This window comes from Anopheles moucheti, chromosome 2 (genome assembly GCF_943734755.1).
Source record: "Anopheles moucheti chromosome 2, idAnoMoucSN_F20_07, whole genome shotgun sequence".
Taxonomy (NCBI): Eukaryota; Metazoa; Arthropoda; class Insecta; order Diptera; family Culicidae; genus Anopheles; species Anopheles moucheti.
Window position 1 is genome coordinate 48,808,837 of NC_069140.1, and position 17,902 is coordinate 48,826,738.

Below are 17,902 nucleotides of genomic sequence, written 5' to 3' on the forward strand. Positions count from 1 at the left end.
CAAAGTTGCTGCAACAAATTGTAAACAAACAAACGCTGGTCACAAGTCTGTGCCACTTTCATTTGTAAATGGAAAACAACACTTTTAATATCAACCAGCTCGCTTTCGCTTTCGCTTTCGGCACAGTGGTGATTAGCATAAAAGCCCATCAAAATGGTTCCTCTGGTTTGTGAATATACTCCACAGTTTCATGAATTATTTGCCGTTCGGTTGGGTTGATGATAGAAGGGAGAAAATAATAAACCAAAATAAAAAGAGCGTCACTTGCGCTATGTGCACATTGCCAAAGGTACTGAGGAAGCAAACTAACTCCATTACTCTTCATAATCCTGCTTTTGCTAAGTGTGTACCGTGTATGTATGAGGAAGGATAAGGCTGGCAAAAAAAAAATTCTAAACGACCGAGTGTGTATTTTTTTCTTTCGCTACTTTCCCATGAAAAAACGCTTTCCATCCAAACACCATTTGTAAGCGAGATGAAAAATGTACACCTATTTTGTTTTTTAAATAGCAGACCTCCAGCTTTGGCGACTAGCTGGGACGGGGTGGGAGATGCCTTTTGCTCCCGAGAAAGCTTTTCACAGCGTCCCCAAGGAAACACTTCGCCACCTTTGTTTTTTTGGGTTTTTATCCTTCTCGGTACTCTTCGGGGGTTAGCTATAACGCCACCATCGAGACGATTCCGTGGAGCAATGGGTGGAAACAATGAATGTGGTGTTGCAGCTTAAACGTGACAAACACTATTCAAAAGCTTGGCAGTAATGTTTCCATTACGATTACGGTTCAGCTTACCGTTGCGCAGTAATAACGTACGCATATGAATGTTATATCCTTGCGGGAGAGAGGAGGTACTGAGAACGAGAGATATGCCATTCGAATCCCCTTCGAAAGGGGGGTAAAATTCCACTTTAAGCTCAGAACGTCCCACTTCTAATTTGCCACGCAGCTTGGCTCGCTACTGACAAATGTTGGATGCTGCAATTACAGTGTTTTCATCCTCGCTAGAATTCAACTAAGCGGTCCCCCAACCTTAAAAGAGATCTAGTCCACAAGAAGCATCAGTGTTGCTCAATGCTATCTCGTTGAACTCGTGTAAATGCTCACACAATCAAAATCAACACGCTAATCGTTACGTTGGTCCTCTGCCTACCCTATTCGGCTGCTGATATCAAAGGCTTCGCGTATACTTAGAGGCCCACAGACTTCCCAAAACCCACGATGTCAGACAAATTTTCAAACAAGTAGGAACCCGCCCTGGGCTCGTCCACAAAGCATGAAGTGAAAGAACATTGAAAAAGTTTTCCACATTGAACATTGAAAAAAGTAGTAATGGACTTACTCGTTCCTTGTCATTGTAGCTTATAAAGGGCAGATCAGAAACAGAAAGATCGTGACCGATTGTTTTTAAAAATTAAGTAGAAATTACTGCTGCATGAGTCCTCTAAACAGCGGACAGGAGTCTTTCTGGCGGACTCGGATTAACGCCTTCACTCCATCTCATTTTGGGCCTATCACGCCTCCTCTGTCCATGTGGACGACCTAAAAGGATTTTACAGATTGGGTCGTCCGGTGTCAGTCTCATGACACGATTAGTTCAACGTATCGCTCCTAGAGCTCGTCACTGTACCGGATCCTCCATTGTCCTTCCACACATACGGGCCCAAAAATCCTTCTGAGTATCTTTATAGGAAGTAGGAAGAACAGAATTGCTAATTTTTCGATGAGTGTTTTTTTTATATATTTAAGGTTTTTATAATATATTTTTAATATATTTTATCACTCTCGAAGTAAGTGATTTTTGTCTAAGAAATGTTTTTCTTTGTTTTAGATTTTTATACGTGGAAAAATTCATTTTGTACCAAGTATTTTATTAGAGCCCTGTTAATTTTCTCGCTTAGGGCCCTCACGAGTGAAAGTTCGCCACTGCTCAACATGTAAAGTTGGAACTATTTCTGGGTTCCTTTCAAATTAATGTGAAATGTGTAGATGCTGATGTGAATTTATTTTAATTTCTGAGTTAAAATCGATTCTTTTTAAAAGCTTTCTCAATTTACTACATTGCAGAACTTTTCGTATTGTTGGAATAGTCTGTTGAAAAAGCTTAAAATACTCTGAATTATAAAAATAATCAATTTCATTTTATACAAGAACCAGAATTAAACTTCAACGTGAAAATACTTAAGCAATAACGTCTGCTTGTTTTTACCAATTTTAAAATAAAGTTTTGCATAAGCACAACTGTCTAGCTTAACCGGTTAATTGGACGGCACAGAACGTAAAGCATTTTCTACCGTGAAAACTGCAAAAGTTGGCCCAAAAAAAAAAAACACTCTTCAAACCAATGGGTAAAGTTGTCGTGAATTATTATTATAATGCACCTCTTTGCACCGTGTGGCCCATGCATCTCGTGTGACCGAGAACACTTTGCTGACCTCGATCAATAATGGTGGCACACACGAAACCAAAGACACAAACGAACGAGTATTAGAAAAAAAATGGAACAAAAAAAGAAATGGAAATCATGCACCATGAATGCTAATAGCTGCAAAAGTACGCTTCGTGCTCAGCACTCTCATTGACCTGAATCTAAAATATATATTATTAAGTTGAAAAGTTTTGTTTTGTTTTTTTGTTTTTGTATCCTTGATCGATTTCCTAAAAATTGAAATGTCTTAAACAATCATTCATAATGCTTGCCAAGTGTTTTAAGTGAATAATTTAATTGTTACCTCTCTCTCTCTTTCTCTCTACGACACTCTCAAAGCAAGATGATGGTGTGAAGAAGGAAAAGTACTTATTTTATTGCGCTTCAAATTTGACAGCTAAGAACCTCTTTTTTAAATGTTCTGGTTTTAAAACTTTGCGTGATAAAAGCAGGAGGGAGCAAGGGAAACTTTTCGTGCTGTTTCTGATGTTTCCATCAACCGTCGGTGTCCGGTGGTTGGTTGAGAAGTGCTGATATAATTGCGTCTGCTTTTGGTGCAGTGCGTGATTAGCAATGATCGTGCCATTGTGTATTGCTGCGTACTTCACCCAAAAAAACACCAAAGAGTTCGTTATTAAAACAAACAATCTTCGTCTCGAATGCAGTGGATCGATTATGTTTCAGGACACGACCGTATCACGCACAACAGCACCTTTTTGCACCATCACATACATTCCCCGCATCGAAACAGTCTTTATGCAGCTTTATGGACGGATGTGAGTTCGTGCCTTTGCTGAATAATTTACGCTAGAACGATGAAATGCCAACAACAAACTGTCCAGTTCGATGCTTTTCCGGGTGGAAAAGGTGAATTTCGATCGATCTGAAAACCTTCCACCCGTGGAACCCAACCTTTGCCGATACCTTGGGCCATGGGCACGGGTGGAAAACATCTTCCGTGGCCTGATAACGATCGGAGGGTATTTTCTTTTCACCCCAAAGTTCCCGAAGGAGCAAGTTTGACCGTTATCATCGGTTAGCTTCATTTCCACTTCCACTCGCTTCTTTGTGTGTGTGTGTGTTCGATCCGCAGCAGGATGAGCTTGGGGCTTAAAACTAACACTCCTTTGCACAAGACGTTTGCACAAAAACCCCTTGTACTAACTCAAGTCGATTTTGCTACCGAGGGCAGGACGAAATCATCCGTACGGGCGCGCATTGGCTTTTGGGGCAGGGATTAGACTACTGGCATCGATTAGCCCTAAACGAGTTAGTGACCGGCCGTTACGAGTGTTGTGAGCATGAAATTGTCGTTAGTTTTAATCTGGTCTCAAATTCACTTAACTTTCTCGTGCACAAGTTGGGGCATGCCTTTGGGTCGATATTATTTCTTGAAGAAAGTCAAACTTCCGCCAATCTATATGAAGGTTTATTGAGGTTTTACATTAACCTGTTCAAATGCTTCTGCTAAATTTCTGCTCACAAACCCCAACGGTAGTGCAATAAAACCGAATAAAAGTGTCAAACGAAATCAGCTTAAATAAATCTTTATCTAAATCGATTGCCATAAGCAGTATAATGTAACCGAAGCATCGCATTTTGCGCGCGACAACCCGCTAATTTGTTCCGCCAAATTTTTGTCACATTTATCATCGCACCAAACCGAGTCCCGAGAGTTGGCCATTTTATCGCCATTAATCTATGGGCGGGTGTGAACCCCAAAGGTCAGAGAGATGGCGCAAGACGCACCCCAAAACCACGCAGCTTGTACGCATTGAATAAATAACGGTCACAGAAACATTGTCGTCCATAATCGGTCCTGTTCGTAACACATACACAGACACAGACAGCCAGGGAAACCGTATCCGTAGGCAATCCGTTGTTGCCGTGTTACACTATCAGATGCCAGAAATGCTGGCTGGAATTCAAAAAGCTTCAGTGGGGGGAGGGTTTGATACTTTGGCTCTAAGTATTTCGGGTATGTTGGAAGCATCGAAACGTTGCGTGTACCGCATGATTTATGTCACATTTTATCTGAAATGAATAACACATGGCCACGTGTTCCGGTTGGGATGAGAAAGTTTGCCCCGCATCGTCGCCCCTTCCGGCCACCCCACTTTTCCGACGATTTTTCCGAATTCGACCAGTTTGGACCGAGAGGGCCAGAATCGAAAAAAGGGGGGAGGGGGAAATCCCGTACATAAAACCTACGCATTCCGTTCGCCGTTCTGGGAAAATGATCGATGGCAATCGTATGCATGCTTACCGTGGCTGGTTGGTTTCGCTTACTTGGGAAAATTCAGTTACAGATGAACTACCGGCGCGCGCTTGGAGCGGGGAAAACCTCGATCGAATTTTGTTCCTTATCCACCGTGGCGGCAGGGCACTGGGGCCTCGGAGAATACCATACTCAGGAGGAATTAGGGAAAAGGTCGCTTTGCGTGCTGCGAAATGTCCTTTCGGTGTCGCTCTACTACACAGAACAGAACAGCATTTTCCCATTTTACAAACACCAGCACCACAAGGCTTTTCCGGGCCATGGGCCTTGAGAGTTGAGCCTTGAGACGAGTTATTGCCCACTGCCCTTTCGCGCGTACAACGCAACGTTGCAAGCAGATGCCGTCCCAGAGGAATCGCTATCGCAAGGACTATTATTTGTCCGTTCGATTTTTTGCATTTCGAGTTTCGAGAAAAGGGCCGCCTGCCGGTGGTGATGTCCATTGCACAGCAAACGGAGCTAGAATTCGAAATCGGATGGAATGGAATGAAACATACACACTGTAACGTCCGTATTGATTCGTGGAAGCTATATGTGGGAAAGGGCCCAACGGTTTCCAACCAAAGAATTTGCTTTCATTTGCATTCATTACTTATGAGTGCTTTTACTCGTAAATATGGTGTGTCGTTTTGTCTGCTACGAACATCGACACTTTTCCAGCATTACAATTCATTGCAATAGCACCCTTGGGGCATCTGTGTAGGTCCTTGGAGCCAAACCAAAATAAAACACCGGCACCCCCGAAATAAAACCCACATAATCCTTTTCTGACACACGGCTGACACACGCGCACAGAAGGAAGGGCCAGTCGAACATTACACATTTCCACTAATTGAAACTGACCAGCATTGAATGGAGGGTGAATGGGAGATGGGAAGGTGTCTGCCATATCCGATGTGCGTATTCGAACGAGCAGAAAGGAGAGCTTTTTTTTGTTGGTCTTGTGCGTTTCGAATTACTGACGAGAACTCCAATGACGCTCGTTCACAGTAAGACTGCTTGTGGCGAAAGTTTACTGCAAAACTCGTGGCACACAACCAGCCGCATAATTGCACACATTTTTATGTGCGAAAAGTGTGGTTAAGGATTGAAAACCTTTTGCAGAAATTTTCCTACCGAGTGTGCTAATAAGCCGCACAAAAAATGTGCCAAGTCTGGCAGCCGACTGTCTGCAGTAAACGAGGCCCAAGTATTCGTCCCCCAGTCGTCACTAAACAGCGCTTGAACGTTGATGGTGTTTCTCGGTGTGTGGTGCCGCACTCGTTCGGTTGCGCTTTTTGTCCAACCAGATGCCTTTTTGCAGCACGCTGGCTACGGCCGTGCAACCCGTGCTGATGTTCTGACTCTGGCGATAAGAGGAGCAGCAGTCGATGCTAAAACTCTGCCACGCGGGGAAAACGCGTATTACGAACGAGCGGCATATTGTATCCCAAATTGCCCCAAAAGCCTTCTCCTTTCTGCTTGACTGGGTTTTATTCGCTCGCGCAGTGGTACGCTTGGGGAGCGTAACAAACAAAAAAACATCGTAGATGCGAAGTAATGGCAGCACCAAGCGGGTATTTTTATCATTAAATCAATTAACCGAGTAGCGATACTACTGGCTGTGCGCGAGGTAGACTTAATATCGGACCATCCAAACGTTAATTACAGCTGCCTTCTCCCAAAAAAGAAAAAAAACAAATGCCCATCAACATCGTAAATGGTGGCTGGTTTTATGGGTGGAATAGCTTCGCTTACAAAATAAACATCCGGCCAAAAAAACAGAAAACAGATTATTAAAACCATTGCGGAGTTTTGGATGAAAAATGTAAGTAAATCCTTAAAAAAAAGGAAATGTTTGATTGAAGAATAATACAAGCATACACGCATCGGCATGTAATATTCAATTCACAATAGCTTTTAATACCGCATGGATAGGGAAGTTTTATGCTACAATTTAAAGACTTAGTGAGAAAAATAATGCCTCTTGATCATTTGTTGATTGTTTGACAACCGCACAGTATCCTGCAACAATAGAAACCGCGTGATAAACATGGATGTGAACAGGAAAATCACAGCTTTTCGGTATGAAACAAATGAAAATAAATCCCCAACAAGTTTGCATCCGAGCCGGTCAAATCAGTCGGTGCAACGCACACGTGAACCATGCATGTGTGCCTCCGTCCAAACCCCAAAATTCCCTCCAGTTCAAAACAAAATACCATCAAATCAAACCACCCAAACCATGCTTCAAATAATCATCCCCCGTTTCGATGCATTCCAACGCCATCACGCGATCGGGCAATGTTTGCCTAACGGAGCGTAAAATTATCGTCGTGAAATCGTGCAGCATGCAGCCCGGACATGCATTGCCATTGGGGCTTGGGAAATGCATTCTGATGCACTACGCACTTCTGATGCCGCACGTGCCACTGATGGAGTTTGCAACTCAACCGTCTGCACGGGTCGACTTCATCGATAACAACATGCGCCCCCGGTTGTTGGACTGATGGATGGATTATGTTGTTGTTCCCACCGGTGGTCAGTTTAAATCATGCCAGTTGATGGCTGTGTGCTGTTAATTCACAGTTACGCCTCAGTTCCGCTCTAGCGGTGGTCGAATCCGAGCGAATCATGCTAATCAACCAAGCCATGTTAAACGGACTCCGATCGGTGATTGATCGTTGATCAGTGAAACCCATTTGCTGATAGTGAAAGGCAGTGAAATTAGCTTATACTTGAGTGGAACGAACATAATGGTTTAAGTATGCTTGAGGTATGCACGCTATCCTCTAAAATAATGTGTTTATATCTTATTTGTCACAACATTGGTGTACTAAACATTTGGCATCTTTTTCTGCAGGATAGCAAATTAATTTTATCCGCGGTTCCGCTGATAAAATGGTTGATGGATGGTTGATGGTTTCTTTGTAGCCAAGATCGATTAAAAAAGGGGCTAAAAAAGTCTACACGGGCTGATCGTTCTCGTGAAAGTATAAATCGAAAAATATTAGAAAATTACCAATGTACCGGACCAGTAATCCGAGAACTATTGGACTATAAGTTGTTTTCACTGGTAAGCTTTATTCTAACGATTTTAATTTTCGGGCGTTGAATTGTACCCGCAGTTGATGAAGTTAGTTCTCATCGTCAGAATGTTTTTTCTCATCTTAAATCATGCGTTTCAGAGACTGGACACCAGTGAATCAGCTGCCAATTGCTGTAATGCTATCCAAGTGTTGAATTTCTTTCTTTAAAAGTGATTTTACTATCAATTTTGTTTATAAATTTACAAATGACTGGATAAATCAATAAACGGACAGGGATGGATGTACTCAGCATCATTAACTAGTAAAATAACGGTATCGAAGCTCTAATTGTGAAAGGACTTGAGGAGTGAGAAAAAAGCTAACGTGTGTAGTAAAGTTAAATACCTATTCGTTTTCTTTATCGGCACAACAACCTCAAGAGGACCATGCCTTATTTCTGGCTTGTTTTAAGTTTATTTACACGTAGTCGGATAGTCAGTCCTGCGAACGGAGGATTGGTCCGTATGGGATTTTGAACTGGTCCTACCGTATGAAAACCGGCGCCGCTACCAATTCACCACCGGACTGGCTCCTAACAATTAAATCAAATAATTATTAACCTATCATTTTCCAAAGATTCAATCCAGCCAATTGTTCTTCAGCCTTGCGCTGATTATGTTTATGGTTAACATAATTTTGGTTTTGTCATTAAATTACATTTGCTCGAAATATGAGCTTGTTAATAAAATATGAGATTGTTTTGTATTAATGTTTTTGAATATCTTTAAATATAACTTTTCCACCACTTTGGGCTTCACAAGTCAGTGTGAGAACTTAATTGCAAATGTTTCGCAGAAATTCGATGTAGTGGTATTGAGAGTCGAATGAAGCTGCCCAGTTCAAAGTTTATTTAAAAATAATTTTAAAAAACCTGTTGCTGGGTAAAATGCATGTATATTAATTTAATTTACCTCATAACCAAGCTTTTCAGTATTTTTCAATAAGCTTCTCGTTGTGTATGAAAAATCATTTCATTTCGCCGTCCCGGGCGCTACACTGTCCAACGGTCAGTGTAGGGACACCATCCGATTGATCTATACTTTATGCAAGATCCAGCCTGTTGTCTGTTGTCGGTCGGTCAACATTAAAGCAATCCCTCCAATACACAAAGGATAACGAAACTCGATTATCATCTTACGACCCAAACCAAACCAAAAGACCTGCTGGATCTCAATGTTGTGATCCCATTGTGTTTGCTGCAAGTCATTTTATCGTCTAGTAAGACACCTTCATCTTGCTGGACTACGTTTATACTGTTGATCGGTTGTCGACTAATTAAAGGTTTTAAGAACATTAACCTGATGTACTTAATTTAATCAAAATTATCGAATCATGTGTTATATTAGGGATCAAAAGCATGGAATCCTCAACACTTACTTTTTTTTCTTATAACTTAATAACTCTTAAAACGATTTTCACACAATATTCTGCAAATAACAGATAATTATGATATTTTTACGGTTTTGCAAAGGACTGCATATTCCGTACCTTCACACACTACACCGAGAGTGATGATGCAGAGCGACTCATCACCCAATCGAAGGCCAACCCGTTACGCCCCAGCGTGTTCCAACGTCGTTGGTAATTTAATCCCTTCGACGCGCTGTCGCCGTCTGTTAGCGCTAGCTGGCTGCCTGTAGTACGCATTGCGGATTGCATCTCCTGCCGGGTTGGAAGCGACAACACGCCCTGTCCGAACGAAAGCTACCCCTGGTATGTGTATGTGTGTGTGTGCAGGCGAATTTCATAAATCATCCGTCGGTCGACATTGTCGCCGATGTGCGACTCATTTGACCGGGGGCAAGCTTGGATATGGTCGAATTGTCAAATAACTTCTTCCAGCATTTGCAGCTGCGGTAGTCGGCGGTGGCACGCCGGTTGCCCCGATGAAACTCTATACTGCGGAAACTAATAACCTCACCTCATGTGGTGTACAGGATGGCATTATGAGTGTTGGGATGGCACGTTGGCGAGCGAATCGGAACACCTTACCTTCAACCGGGTGTTATTGTTCCGTGTGCGTCATGAATCCGTCGACCGTCGACACGGTACTGCTCTGACCGCAGACCACACGCGAAACATGGACTACTAACGGACAAGCGGTTAGCGGCAGAAAAGCCCCGACAGAAGTAAATGGCCATGCATCTTGTTAAACCACACATTAATTAAGCACCGGTACCAGTAAGAGCTTCTGGTATTGTATTACAATCCAATCCAACCCAACTTCTATATCAGTTGAGAAGAATCACGAAGAACCGAAGAAGATTGCTGTGTGTACCGTGCGTATAATTTGACGCCATATTAGTGGTTTCTTGGCGTTCAGTTACATTTATTCTACTTACTGATAAAAGCTGCTTATCAGCGCTAGACAGTCTTGCGCGCAAATGCTCCACACGTGAGCGTTCTTACTGTCCGGTCCAGCCCCATCCTTTTCAAACATCATCCCAAATCCCAAAAAAATCCTTTTCCAATCTGATTTGACTTTTTTGAAGATTTTCACACACACACACAAAAAAGGCGAAGGAAAAAACATTTGCTGAGTAAATAACCGATTGTACCCGTCTGCCAAAAAAAAGGGTTTACGTTTTGCTTTCAGCGCACTACTTTCCAATTACGTGCACGTAGCACCCTTATCTTGCAGACACGATTACACGGTTGCCCGGGGACATTTTGATACAAAAATGCACGCCGTTTGCTGAAGATGAAAGTTCTGTGGTTAAGTTTGTTGTTTGTCCCTTTTTTTGTTGTTGTTCAATGGCGATTTCTTTTTCCCCGTTCATCCTTCTGCGGCTTGTTCACGGTGCGTGGCCAGGAATGGTGCCAGATTATTCGTATCCTTTTCCGCCCACACCACCATGTTGCGGTTGGAAAGTTGCGTAAAGCAAGCGAGCAGGATGAGTCAACGTTGCATTATCTTGCTTGGGCCTTCTTTTTGTGTATTCCGGACCCCCTTCGTTAGGGTGGATCAATTGATCTTTCGCCGTGCACCCACTCTATCGTGGTGTTAAATTGGATACCCACGGTCAACAAATAACACCACAAACTGGACGTAAGGATAAATCAACCGAAAACATGCACCCCGCTGGGTTGAACCTTTCCCTCATTTAATTCGTAGACAAAAGGCTACAAAAGCGAGTGAAGTTGTTTTTGTTATGGACAATTGCTAATAAAGGGTGTCCCCGAAAGTATAAGCACGATTCCTAAATGACGTAAAACGGATGGCGTAAAACAGCAGATTCTTGATATGCTTGATTGTTTACATTCAGAGCTACTGGCTAGTGCGTTAACTCTATTTTTTTCAATAGCGTTTGTTAAAATGCGAGGCATTTCCGTCGAAAAGCGCAAAAGCATTCTGCACAAATGGTGCTCAAGTGTTAACATTTCGCTAAGTCAATTAGCAAAAACGGAAGGTGTGTGTATCGGATCCGTACGAACCGCCATCCAAAAGGTTTCGGGAGGAGTCCAGCTTCGAGGATGTGCCGAAAAGTGGCCGACATGCTGGTCCTGTCGATCAGCGGTTGGACCGGGACATAGCAAAAGCATTCAAGCAAAGAAAGGAAAGTTCCATTGGCGATGTGGCTCAAAAACTGGGTACATCAAAAAGTACCATCCAACGTGCCAAGGCAAGATTGAATTTAAAGACGTATAAGAAACAAAAGTAACCGAAACGGAGTACAAAGCAGGCCTCATGCGTGATATTTAACGCTCGGAAGCTGTACGACAAGCTGCTGTGTCGCCAATCCTCATGCATCTAAAGGACGATGAGTCGTGCGTAAATTTTGACTACAAAACTCTTCCTGGGAGTCAATATTACACCGTGTCTGAAAGCCAGGACGTCGATGAAACAGACAAATATATATTTCTCGAAAAATTCGGGAAAAGGCGATGTTTTGGCAAACCATTTGCGAATGCGGTATGATGTCCGAACCGTTTAGCGACAACGGAGACGATGAGGACCGATCCCGACATCCGGGAGTGTTTGAACCGACGTTTGCTGGCCATGAAACAAAACATGCTGGCCCAGTGTTGTTTGGGCCAGGTTTGGCCTCTGTCCACTATGCCAAAGACACGATCGCATGGTATGAAGGAAATGAATCCCCCGAACTGCCCTGAAGCCAGACCGATTGAGTTATGTTGGGGCGCAAACCATGGCACAATTGAGAAAGCATTTTAAAACTGCTGAGAACATCGACAGTTTTCAAAAAGACTGGAAGAAAGTGTCGAAAATCGTTCGGGACAAGTCTGTGCTGAACCTGATGGGAGGCGTCAGATCAAAAGTGCGATCATTAACATACTTTTTTATGATTTTTTTTATTTATAATAGTACAGAACACTCCACTAAATTCTATTTATCAAATAAACATTAAGTTTCTGGAACAGGATTTTTTGTCTAACTTTGAAATCGTGCTTATACTTTCGGGGACACCCTTTATTTGCTTTAAATGTTCGTAACCACTGGAACTGGAAAATTGTGTGAAGTGTGTCTCACCCGGAACAAATCAATGTGCCCGATGAAACAAAAAGGCAATTAGGCTACGTGCCACAAACAAATCGTGATGATCGGTTACACCCATCAATCATTACCAATTAATTTGGGTTTGTCATCGTAAAAAGTTCACCTTCATCCCCGAACGCGGCTTCGGTAGCTTTGGAGCCTGCACCGCCCAGCCGAAAAATCGTCCCTTCCGTGTGGTGTGGGAAAATTAAAATTTACGATCTATTCATTCCAAGTCCATGGCATTCCATGGCAGTGGAACAACGGCCACACTTTCCAACGCGTAACGATTGAAAAGCGTTTGTCCTGACGAACGCACTTTTCCTTCTCGCGGGAGCAAATATTTCACCGCGAGCGTCATAATTGATGGAACGCCATTAGGAGGTACACGCCAGCCAGCCAGCCAGCCAGCCCGCGTGGAAAGAAGGTGGCAAATGTAATCATTTGATGGGTAAATTCCAAACCACTGCTCGTAAAAATCCCATCACATTCAGGTTCTGGGTGTAGCGGAGCGCAAAGGAAAGAAACAGCTTAAAAGCTTTCCTTACTACTCTTCGCGCCGATGTTTCCATCATGGGCGGAATGGTCTTTTTTTTTGTTTGAATGTACCATTCCTTTACGTTTGGCCATGGTTGGGATGGTTCTGCGCCGTGTGGTATGCACCGTGTGGCATTAAACCACGTCTTTACCAGTGCCATTTCTCACCTCGTTTCGGTGCGCTTCACAATTTACCCACGCACCCGCTCGTTACTGGCTAAGATCAGTTTGACAGTTCTTTTATCATGTGGCTTGCGCGAGAATCATTTATTCACGCCGCTTCCGGGCCGATTCCGACAAACGAACAAAAGCGATCTGCACAGTATTCGAAAACCGACAGCGCGATGAGTTATGCACCGTAGCCCCGCGTCAAGGCAGCAAGGCAATATGATAAATCTGACGTTTAATTACAATCCGCGACATACCGCGACCGGGAAATGTGGATTCCCATTCCGTTTTGAAGAAACAAAACCCAACAGTGTCTGAAACATTGAATTAAGTCTACGTGAATGTTGTGTACCCCAATTGCGCTTGTGAGGGGCGCGCAATGGGGAGAAAGTCCCCGAAAAGAACAGCTGGTTCGTTTACATTACCTTTCGGTCCAATGTATAGCCGGTCGTCTGTGTGTCCTCCCGGTTGTTTGATGTTTTTTTTTTTGCTGGACTATCTAAAACCATGCCCGGTTTTTATGACTTTAGTTCTTTTTTTTTCTCTTTCGTTTCAGTGAAGTTTTGAAAGGTATTACAAAAGAAACAACAAAATCTTACCTTTGGCCACAACAAACACACTACACACACACAGGCGTGTTGACTAACGTCTATGCAATCCCGGAATCGAACCGACATCAGCCATCAGCCGAGGGAAGCAAAACGAAAAGAAAAACAACGATAAACCCTAACCATTCGGTGACTGTTACTTACAGTTTTGCCGACTGCAAAGCAACAGAGAAACATTCAACCGTTGAACCAGAATGTGAGATAAATAAACAAAGCCGGAACGGAAAGCCTCGTTCGCCGTTCGCTTTCCCATGCGTTATCGTTTTCCATCAAACGCGTATGTTACACGTTACCGACAATGCTCGGTGCGGTATCATTCAGCTGGCTGGCAAAAAAAACGCGGAACCATGGCGTCTCCGTCACCTGGAGTTCTTTTCGTGCCTTTTGCTCCGTACCTGGTGCGCACCTGTAGCACCTGGAGGCTTATCGATGCCAACCTCTATTTACATGCCAACCGATTCATCGCGATTCGACGCTGTATCGAAGCACGATTGTTTGTATGCAAATCATGCCAGATTGGTATGCAAATTTTCCTCATACGACACATTTATGTTTGAAATATTAGCACAATCAATTGCAAATATGTAAAATGCTGCACTGAATTTCACGGTGGAAATGTTCGTTTTCTCACGAAACATGGGACAGTGATGGTAAAAAATTCATCAATCTCGGACCACTCAATCATCGTATTCTATACAATCTATAAATAATTATTCTGCAAAAGATTGGGGTCCTTACGAGCATTTCCGGGGGTCATCAATGGTGTACATATTCCGTAGCCTCCAGAACCTTTATTGGCCGGAATCATACTCTAGTCGAATTCTATTGGCCAGTTGTTATTTTTGTATGCGTTTTGACGGTTTCAGGCTTATCCGCTTACAGCTCCCCATACAAATGGCAAGCCGGGTTGAGCCTGGGTATAAAGGATTAGATTGTTTCTCTAATGCAAGTTTCGATGAGGCGCTCAAAACAAACCATTTTTTTAGCAATTTTTTTAGCCTAAACCAGGTGAGGCTATGATTCCCGTATATTAAAAATGTAAACAAAACATTGTAACGAAAACAACAAAATAAGTATTACTTTAAGAATTAATATTAAAAATATTAAGTATTAAAATAATTATAATTTTAATAATCAAATTTATGTATTGTTTCAAATGAATTGAACTTAACGCTAAAAATTCTAATCTCTCATCGACTTTTTCTCAAATTATCAGATATAGGCTAAAAGCGTAAGCTTTCTAACTTATGGTACGAACTGCCCCATTGTCGGAATCTGCTGGACAAAGAGACCGCAATACTTCGCTCCAGATGCCTTTGGAAATGGATTTCTGGAATGAAGTGCGATATTTTTATCACACACAATTACGATCGATACTAACTATTCGTAGCGAATGGACACTTTCATGCGGGTAGAGCGATAATGGAAACGAACCGAGATGCACAGCAGGTCATACGAAGAGTAATGCCATCGTAAGGACAGCGTACCGACACCGGAGTGTTACGATGTAAATTTCCTTCAGAGATGCAACAAACAGAGAACAAACCCCAGCAAAACTGATTGAAACCGACTACCGAGTAACGTATCATCAGGACGATGAGGCCCCCACCCGCATTCCGGACCACTTTTGGTTGACCTCAATCTTCCAATGGAACGTACCGGGCCGAGTGGTGGGCATACAGTACAAGTGAATTTGACGAGTAGTCGGAAAACTGTGGCAGCCGGTGTGTGTCAGGTCTGCCGGTCGCTCAGGTTATCTGATGATAGCAAGATTAATTGAGCGATCGTTACAAATTGATGATGGCCAATTTCTGGCCAAGGCCAAATGGCGTGACCGTTAGGGAAAAATGCGTTCGCATGGAGATGACTGGTTTTTATTTCCTCCACAGGTCACTGTTACAAACTGTGAAATAAGTTGTGTTACCTCGTTAAAATAAACATATTTATCTACAATATGTGGCTTCGTATAGGCAACAGAGTTGTTTGAGGATGTAAAAGATAAGATTACGACAAAAGAAATGGTGAAAATACGAGAAGAACTATATTCTTCTCGGAAATGTTACCAGCAAAACAGGCAGTTTGTCAGTAAGCATTACTTTTTTAGATAAATAAGTTACCATTTGTACTATAAATAAAAAAGTATATGTGGTATAAATAGAGTGGCACATCGGATTGCCGGATAACTGAATAACACGGATAATAGGCACAGCTCATTTTAATGATAAATACTAGCGTATAATGCGTGCTTGGTAGGGCTTATGATAGTGTTTTGTGTATTTTTCCTCTGTGTTTTTTTTTATTGTTTGCAAAAGAAACTATAGCGGCTTTTTAAAGATTTTGAACTATTTTCTATTTCATAAAGCTATCCGTCAATGATTTTTTAAAGAATAAGTCAAATTTTACCTTAGAACTGTCATTTGTAGGATGACGCTGTTGTAAAAAGGTAGATTGTTAAACTAAAAAAATTATATAGCTATCAGAAAACTTACGGCAGCATGAAACTTGAGAGCATCTCTGTTCATCACAGATAAATCTATTTACTGTGTCTATCGATATCTATTTACTTTTGTATGTGAAGAGCACGAAGCAGTTCGCTACATGTCAGATACAGTTCACGGCAAAATTCAAATGAACTGTTTTGTATTGTTCACAACTTTGTTCATCTTCTTTCATCTATCACTCCGTGTGTTTCCTTTTTTATTGCCAAAAACAAGTGAAACTGTGCTATGTTACGGATTGTAATTACAAAACAAAAACCATTGCTCGTAATCAGCTGCCATCGCTTTTCTTCAAAAAACTTGTCTTAAGTTCCTCCGAGTCACCTCTTTTTTAAATTGTTGAAATTCCACCCACGTAAGAGCATAACGCTCGAGTTAATCTTCCACTTTTGAACAGGACTTTGTTCTGCAACTTGTTACTCCGTTTCGTCTTTCTTCCCATGCTTTTTTCTGTTATCGAAACACCATCGCTTTAACGCAAGTGTAACCGACCCCCCCACAAACACCATTTTACATCTCGGCATCTGTTGCTAATCGTCTCGTTTTCGCAGAAAATATTAAAACACGATAACGAGCCGCGTGTGTACGGTGACATTCCGGTGACAAAATAGGCCACCCAGCCGAAATGTGAATCCTTTCGACGGCAACCATCCACCGCCGGGTTCACATTCCAGATTGGGGTTTTCTTTTCCTTTCGCCAACGCGTGTGCAATGGATTACATTTCACTGCCCCTGGTTGCTTATGAAAGTGCGCCCCGATGGTCGAAAAGGACGAGCCCTTCCGAAGGGAATGATCCACCCCGCCCCGGTCCCTGACCGTGAGACATCTGGCGAAAGGGGACGGCGGGATTTAAACAAAGTGACACCAGCACCACCCCGAGTGAAAATAGGACGAAAATCTAAACAAATGGTAAAAACGTGATAAAACTTTTACGGGTCCGATTGTACCGGATTGCAAGCACGGGCTGTGCCAACCACAACAGGCAGCACCGACAGCGGCCACATCACACAAAAGACGGTTCTAAAACCGTTTAAGAAGCAGCACTTTCGAATCCTGACCATGCTGCTGCTGTAGAACGACCCGGTAGTCCGTTATGACCCCCTTAATTGACCTTATCACGGGGAAGCGGCACGGTAAGGCGTGATAAGCGGTCGAAAAAGAAGCAGAGAGAAAACAAAACAAAAAAAAACGAACCAAACCAAATATGCTTTTCTGCCATTGGGGAAAAGTCGAATCAACACCATTCTTCCTAAACAAGCGGACGGAAAGGAGGGAGTGTGTGGGTGTGTGGGTGTGTGCTTGTACTTGAAAGGGAAGGAATAAAACGAAGGAAAATCTTTACCAACTCCAAATACGCCATCCAGCTTAGCCGTGTTCGCGTTTGTGTTGGGAGTTCGCATAATACGGCGGAAAGTAAACTGCGGTAACCTCACTCGTTCGTTGTCTCATTGTCGCGTGGTTGAGTAAAAAAAAAAACAAACACACGCACACACATACACTTTATCCCTCTTCCAGTTCCCTTACTGTCTCTCTTTCTCTCTCCACACTGCCACTCTACAGTGGCGCATTGTGGGTGTGCGCATCTGTGTGTGATTAGAATTTGGGTGACCGGTTGCCTTAGCCTGTGCCGCCCTACCATCATCACGTCCCCCCCCCGTAATGCTTAATTCGAATGTCGCGTGACATTTTCCGCCAAACGACTGTTTTCCACCGCCTGCTTTGTCCCGTTTGACGGAGCCGTCACCAAGTGCAGGGTGACAGGAAAAAGCTTATTTTATTACGCCTCCACCAATTGTTGTAATTGGATGGGTCTATTTTTCCAGCG

At 42.8% G+C, this 17,902-nt stretch overlaps 1 protein-coding gene across 4 annotated transcripts in view; it reads left to right on the forward strand.

The window, feature by feature from the left end:
- LOC128302894 (dystrobrevin beta) overlaps positions 1 to 17,902 on the forward strand; it is a 39,811-nt gene that overhangs the window by 10,955 nt on the left and 10,954 nt on the right. For 3 of the 4 annotated variants that reach the window (XM_053039745.1, XM_053039759.1, XM_053039767.1), the window contains exon 2: positions 13,527 to 13,540. The exons of the other annotated variant lie outside the window; for it this stretch is intronic. The gene's annotated coding sequence lies outside the window, so the exon portion shown is untranslated. The remainder of the gene's footprint in view (positions 1 to 13,526; positions 13,541 to 17,902) is intronic. 4 annotated transcript variants of the gene reach the window in all.